The sequence below is a fragment of the Lepisma saccharinum genome, unplaced genomic scaffold, assembly GCF_977018435.1.
Source record: "Lepisma saccharinum unplaced genomic scaffold, izLepSacc3.1 HAP1_SCAFFOLD_251, whole genome shotgun sequence".
NCBI classification, from domain to species: domain Eukaryota; kingdom Metazoa; phylum Arthropoda; class Insecta; order Zygentoma; family Lepismatidae; genus Lepisma; species Lepisma saccharinum.
In genome coordinates, this window is record NW_028143017.1 from 134,965 (window position 1) to 142,462 (window position 7,498).

The window sequence follows — 7,498 nt, forward strand, 5'->3', positions numbered from 1 at the left end:
TTCTTTGTGTTCGAAATCAACCTGTCCACTTCAGCACTTCAGCAGCACAAGGAAATGTTAACCGAAAGGCAATATCCTAACTGAGCATGAAATACATTTTTCTCACACTTTTCTCCTTCAGCAATGTTGAAACATGCATGAGTTCAATATTACTTAAAAAAGGCGAAAATTATTCACATAATAAACGAAAGAAAAATAAATGCCAACAACGTTTTTTGGGAGAAAAATAATTTATATACACATTTTTTTTAAAAAAATGGTCAAATTTAATTGAAAAAGGCAAAAAAAGGCATTATAATTAAAAATAGGCAGTGGGGTCCCAAATAGGCAAAATAGGCAAAATGAAAAGGCTTCTAAAACATTCGAAACAACATGAGAAACGTATATCCGGAAAAATTTTATCAATATATGCAGTAGATAAAAAGAGGCATTTTGCCAAACTTCCCGACTCTACTCATAAATATTTTATCTGACCACACTATTTTATCAGTATTTCGCTCCTGCAATCCGGACAAAATTATAAGGCGTGGCCCCTTTTCTAAGGAACTATCAACATCAATATTACGTATTAAGATGAAACAATTTCTAGTGAAATGTGCACAGTCCTGAGTGTATTAAGAAAGGAAAATTCAACGGTAGAATTTGTTGAAACTTATCCTGAGTTGCAAATTTGAAGAAGCGTTTTTGAACTCGTCATTTTGAAACACCGATTAAAGGTTGTTCAAAACTATACAAAACCCATAGATCATCCTGGCATAGGAATTTTTCGAATTCAAAACAAGTGCTGCTATAGTAGCATTTTTGAATTTGAATTTTTGAAGTTGTCCTTCGGATTCAAAACTTTCTGAAGGTTGTTCAAAACGATACATAACCTAGACTACGAAATGGCATCGTTTCCGTTGAATTTGGTGAAAGTGCTACTGAGGCGTCAACCTGTAGTAGCATTTTTGAATTCGTTATTACGAAAAACTGAATCGGATTCAAAACTTTTTAAAGGTTGTTCAAAACTATACAAAACCCATAGATCATCCTGGCATAGGAATTTTTCGAATTCAAAACAAGTGCTGCTATAGTAGCATTTTTGAATTTGAATTTTTGAAGTTGTCCTTCGGATTCAAAACCCTCTGAAGGTTGTTCAAAACGATACATAACCTAGACTACGAAATGGCATCGTTTCCGTTGAATTTGGTGAAAGTGCTACTGAGGCGTCAACCTGTAGTAGCATTTTTGAATTCGTTATTACGAAAAACTGAATGGGATTCAAAACTTTTTAAAGGTTGTTCAAAACTATACAAAACCCATAGATCATCCTGGCATAGGAATTTTTCGAATTCAAAACAAGTGCTGCTATAGTAGCATTTTTGAATTTGAATTTTTGAAGTTGTCCTTCGGATTCAAAACATTCTGAAGGTTGTTCAAAACGATACATAACCTAGACTACGAAATGGCATCGTTTCCGTTGAATTTGGTGAAAGTGCTACTGAGGCGTCAACCTGTAGTAGCATTTTTGAATTCGTTATTACGAAAAACTGAATCGGATTCAAAACTTTTTAAAGGTTGTTCAAAACTATACAAAACCCATAGATCATCCTGGCATAGGAATTTTTCGAATTCAAAACAAGTGCTGCTATAGTAGCATTTTTGAATTTGAATTTTTGAAGTTGTCCTTCGGATTCAAAACTTTCTGAAGGTTGTTCAAAACGATACATAACCTAGACTACGAAATGGCATCGTTTCCGTTGAATTTGGTGAAAGTGCTACTGAGGCGTCAACCTGTAGTAGCATTTTTGAATTCGTTATTACGAAAAACTGAATCGGATTCAAAACTTTTTAAAAGTTGTTCAAAACTATACAAAACCCATAGATCATCCTGGCATAGGAATTTTTCGAATTCAAATCAAGTGCTGCTATAGTAGCATTTTTGAATTTGAATTTTTGAAGTTGTCCTTCGGATTCAAAACTTTCTGAAGGTTGTTCAAAACGATACATAACCTAGACTACGAAATGGCATCGTTTCCGTTGAATTTGGTGAAAGTGCTACTGAGGCGTCAACCTGTAGTAGCATTTTTGAATTCGTTATTACGAAAAACTGAATCGGATTCAAAACTTTTTAAAGGTTGTTCAAAACTATACAAAATCCATAGATCATCCTGGCATAGGAATTTTTCGAATTCAAAACAAGTGCTGCTATAGTAGCATTTTTGAATTTGAATTTTTGAAGTTGTCCTTCGGATTCAAAACTTTCTGAAGGTTGTTCAAAACGATACATAACCTAGACTACGAAATGGCATCGTTTCCGTTGAATTTGGTGAAAGTGCTACTGAGGCGTCAACCTGTAGTAGCATTTTTGAATTCGTTATTACGAAAAACTGAATCGGATTCAAAACTTTTTAAAGGTTGTTCAAAACTATACAAAACCCATAGATCATCCTGGCATAGGAATTTTTCGAATTCAAAACAAGTTATTCTATAGTAGCATTTTTGAATTTGAATTTTTGAAGTTGTCCTTCGGATTCAAAACTTTCTGAAGGTTGTTCAAAACGATACATAACCTAGACTACGAAATGGCATCGTTTCCGTTGAATTTGGTGAAAGTGCTACTGAGGCGTCAACCTGTAGTAGCATTTTTGAATTCGTTATTACGAAAAACTGAATCGGATTCAAAACTTTTTAAAGGTTGTTCAAAACTATACAAAACCCATAGATCATCCTGGCATAGGAATTTTTCGAATTCAAATCAAGTGCTGCTATAGTAGCATTTTTGAATTTGAATTTTTGAAGTTGTCCTTCGGATTCAAAACTTTCTGAAGGTTGTTCAAAACGATACATAACCTAGACTACGAAATGGCATCGTTTCCGTTGAATTTGGTGAAAGTGCTACTGAGGCGTCAACCTGTAGTAGCATTTTTGAATTCGTTATTACGAAAAACTGAATCGGATTCAAAACTTTTTAAAGGTTGTTCAAAACTATACAAAACCCATAGATCATCCTGGCATAGGAATTTTTCGAATTCAAAACAAGTGCTGCTATAGTAGCATTTTTGAATTTGAATTTTTGAAGTTGTCCTTCGGATTCAAAACTTTCTGAAGGTTGTTCAAAACGATACATAACCTAGACTACGAAATGGCATCGTTTCCGTTGAATTTGGTGAAAGTGCTACTGAGGCGTCAACCTGTAGTAGCATTTTTGAATTCGTTATTACGAAAAACTGAATCGGATTCAAAACTTTTTAAAGGTTGTTCAAAACTATACAAAACCCATAGATCATCCTGGCATAGGAATTTTTCGAATTCAAAACAAGTGCTGCTATAGTAGCATTTTTGAATTTGAATTTTTGAAGTTGTCCTTCGGATTCAAAACTTTCTGAAGGTTGTTCAAAACGATACATAACCTAGACTACGAAATGGCATCGTTTCCGTTGAATTTGGTGAAAGTGCTACTGAGGCGTCAACCTGTAGTAGCATTTTTGAATTCGTTATTACGAAAAACTGAATCGGATTCAAAACTTTTTAAAGGTTGTTCAAAACTATACAAAACCCATAGATCATCCTGGCATAGGAATTTTTCGAATTCAAAACAAGTGCTGCTATAGTAGCATTTTTGAATTTGAATTTTTGAAGTTGTCCTTCGGATTCAAAACTTTCTGAAGGTTGTTCAAAACGATACATAACCTAGACTACGAAATGGCATTGTTTCCGTTGAATTTGGTGAAAGTGCTACTGCGGCGTCAACCTGTAGTAGCAATTTTGAATTCGTTATTACGAAAAACTGAATCGGATTCAAAACTTTTTAAAGGTTGTTCAAAACTATACAAAACCCATAGATCATCCTGGCATAGGAATTTTTCGAATTCAAAACAAGTGCTGCTATAGTAGCATTTTTGAATTTGAATTTTTGAAGTTGTCCTTCGGATTCAAAACTTTCTGAAGGTTGTTCAAAACGATACATAACCTAGACTACGAAATGGCATCGTTTCCGTTGAATTTGGTGAAAGTGCTACTGAGGCGTCAACCTGTAGTAGCATTTTTGAATTCGTTATTACGAAAAACTGAATCGGATTCAAAACTTTTTAAAGGTTGTTCAAAACTATACAAAACCCATAGATCATCCTGGCATAGGAATTTTTCGAATTCAAAACAAGTGCAGCTATAGTAGCATTTTTGAATTTGAATTTTTGAAGTTGTCCTTCGGATTCAAAACTTTCTGAAGGTTGTTCAAAACGATACATAACCTAGACTACGAAATGGCATCGTTTCCGTTGAATTTGGTGAAAGTGCTACTGAGGCGTCAACCTGTAGTAGCATTTTTGAATTCGTTATTACGAAAAACTGAATCGGATTCAAAACTTTTTAAAGGTTGTTCAAAACTATACAAAACCCATAGATCATCCTGGCATAGGAATTTTTCGAATTCAAAACAAGTGCTGCTATAGTAGCATTTTTGAATTTGAATTTTTGAAGTTGTCCTTCGGATTCAAAACTTTCTGAAGGTTGTTCAAAACGATACATAACCTAGACTACGAAATGGCATCGTTTCCGTTGAATTTGGTGAAAGTGCTACTGAGGCGTCAACCTGTAGTAGCATTTTTGAATTCGTTATTACGAAAAACTGAATCGGATTCAAAACTTTTTAAAGGTTGTTCAAAACTATACAAAACCCATAGATCATCCTGGCATAGGAATTTTTCGAATTCAAAACAAGTGCTGCTATAGTAGCATTTTTGAATTTGAATTTTTGAAGTTGTCCTTCGGATTCAAAACTTTCTGAAGGTTGTTCAAAACGATACATAACCTAGACTACGAAATGGCATCGTTTCCGTTGAATTTGGTGAAAGTGCTACTGAGGCGTCAACCTGTAGTAGCATTTTTGAATTCGTTATTACGAAAAACTGAATCGGATTCAAAACTTTTTAAAGGTTGTTCAAAACTATACAAAACCCATAGATTATCCTGGCATAGGAATTTTTCGAATTCAAATCAAGTGCTGCTATAGTAGCATTTTTGAATTTGAATTTTTGAAGTTGTCCTTCGGATTCAAAACTTTCTGAAGGTTGTTCAAAACGATACATAACCTAGACTACGAAATGGCATCGTTTCCGTTGAATTTGGTGAAAGTGCTACTGAGGCGTCAACCTGTAGTAGCATTTTTGAATTCGTTATTACGAAAAACTGAATCGGATTCAAAACTTTTTAAAGGTTGTTCAAAACTATACAAAACCCATAGATCATCCTGGCATAGGAATTTTTCGAATTCAAAACAAGTGCTGCTATAGTAGCATTTTTGAATTTGAATTTTTGAAGTTGTCCTTCGGATTCAATACTTTCTGAAGGTTGTTCAAAACGATACATAACCTAGACTACGAAATGGCATCGTTTCTGTTGAATTTGGTGAAAGTGCTACTGAGGCGTCAACCTGTAGTAGCATTTTTGAATTCGTTATTACGAAAAACTGAATCGGATTCAAAACTTTTTAAAGGTTGTTCAAAACTATACAAAACCCATAGATCATCATGGCATAGGAATTTTTCGAATTCAAAATGGTGCTACTACAGGTTGACAGACATGGGGTCCCAGGTTAAAATCCAGGCCGCCAGGATATGTGTGTTCTTTATGAGTGTCGTTTCATAATTTCACCATCCTCATCGCGATTAGCCAAAGGTGGCAGAAAAGCGAAGTAATCAATCAATCGTTTTATGTAGTAGTAGGGTTGCTAACATATGTATGTTGTTGTTTTTTTTTCCTCGTTCTATTTGAATGGGATCACGCTTTCACAATAAATGAATGAATGAATAAACAATTCGATAGAATTGTACTTTGGGAGCGCGAGGCCCTGTGTTGTGACACGCGTCGCACATCTAATGGCGGCGCTGAGTGTTGGACAGAAGTTGAACTACGCCATCATTCGAGCATCGCTGCTTTATAAATAGAAATGTGCAGACTGCCAAGGAAATTATAACGGGTAATATGTATTATTTGGTTGTGGTGGTGGTGGCGACCTATTAAGTCTTAAATTGTCAGGCGAATTCCGGTGCGAGAGATTGAGTATTTTTTCGATGGAAAGAGGGGAATATCAATGTTAAATCTTAGGTTATATCGGGAATTTTGGTAGGGCGACTGAACATCAAATTTGGAGCACTAACTAAAATTTAACCAACTCTCTAAGAGACTAATCTTCTTAAATTCGAAGGTTTATGGCTCCAACAACCAAAGCTTTCCATCTGTCCCTATCCTGGGCAAGATCAGTACAATCTTTTCCATCCCATACATATTTCCTTTAGGTTCTCCTCAACGTTATGCCTCCATCTTCGTCTTGGTCTTCCTACAGGTCTCTTACCATCAGGTTTTCCCAACAAGAATTCTGTAAACTCTTCTTTCCTCTCCAATTCGTGCCTCATGACCTGATCACGAATGTTTTCTTGATTTAATTATTATAATAATGTGGACATGCATACAAATTATGCAGTTCTAAATTACCTTCTCCACTCAGCTGTCTCCCCTCCACTATGGAAAAATTGCTTTCAAAGAGGCCACACAACGAAGAAAAATGGATGATATTTGAACTCTCATGTAAAAATATGGCTAATGATTTGACATAATTTACCTTAGAAGTAATAATTGACTGTAGGCAGTGCTCGAATTGAAGAAGACGAGGGAGGGGGTTGAGTCATGGAGTTTTGTCATTCCCACATTTTATTTTCCAACCTCTGCATGTTTAAATTAATTTCGAACGAGGGAATGACTTTTTCTCCATTCCGCCATTGTTGTTATTAATTTTATAAATTGAAGTAATAATTATCGTTTAATTTCAAGTCAATTCACAGTAATAAAACAGCCTACATTGTAACTTTTGTACTACATTTTACATTAAAAATCGATGATTGTAAAATAAATCTATGTAATATTACCCTGGTCTGTAGGTGAAACATTTTTTTCTGATAAAAGTTATATGAAAGTATTGACGCCATTAAATTACTATTTTTGATGGTTTACCATATGCATAAATAGCAAATATCTTACTGTGAAATTTATCTGATTAAACAAAAATTTCGATATAAGTAATAGTTCACAGAAACCCTCGAGATATGGAAATAAGCAGGCCATAAAGTTTGAGATAAAGAATTCTTGACACCTCCAACCTCCGAAAAAAATTCTGTCTGTACCTTTAGCTTCCGAAGAACTACATATTAGGCAACAATCTCAAAATGTAAAAATAGGAAGCTCTGAAAATTTACCCTCCTTCCACGTTTACTTCTAATCAAACACGGGGGAGTAGGGGAGGGGGGAGGGCTCACGTTAGCCTCCACATAAATCTGGGCCTGGCAATGAGTGAGTTGAAGTGAAAACGTTGGGACTGTCTTCACAAATGCATCTTCATAATGGGCATCGCGAGTCATCTCATCTACAATGTATCCAGGGAATCTTCTGGAGCAAGGCCGCGCATAAGGGTAAAAAGCTAGTGCGAGGAGCGAAGCAGTACGCGCTGCTGCAGAGGCTGGTA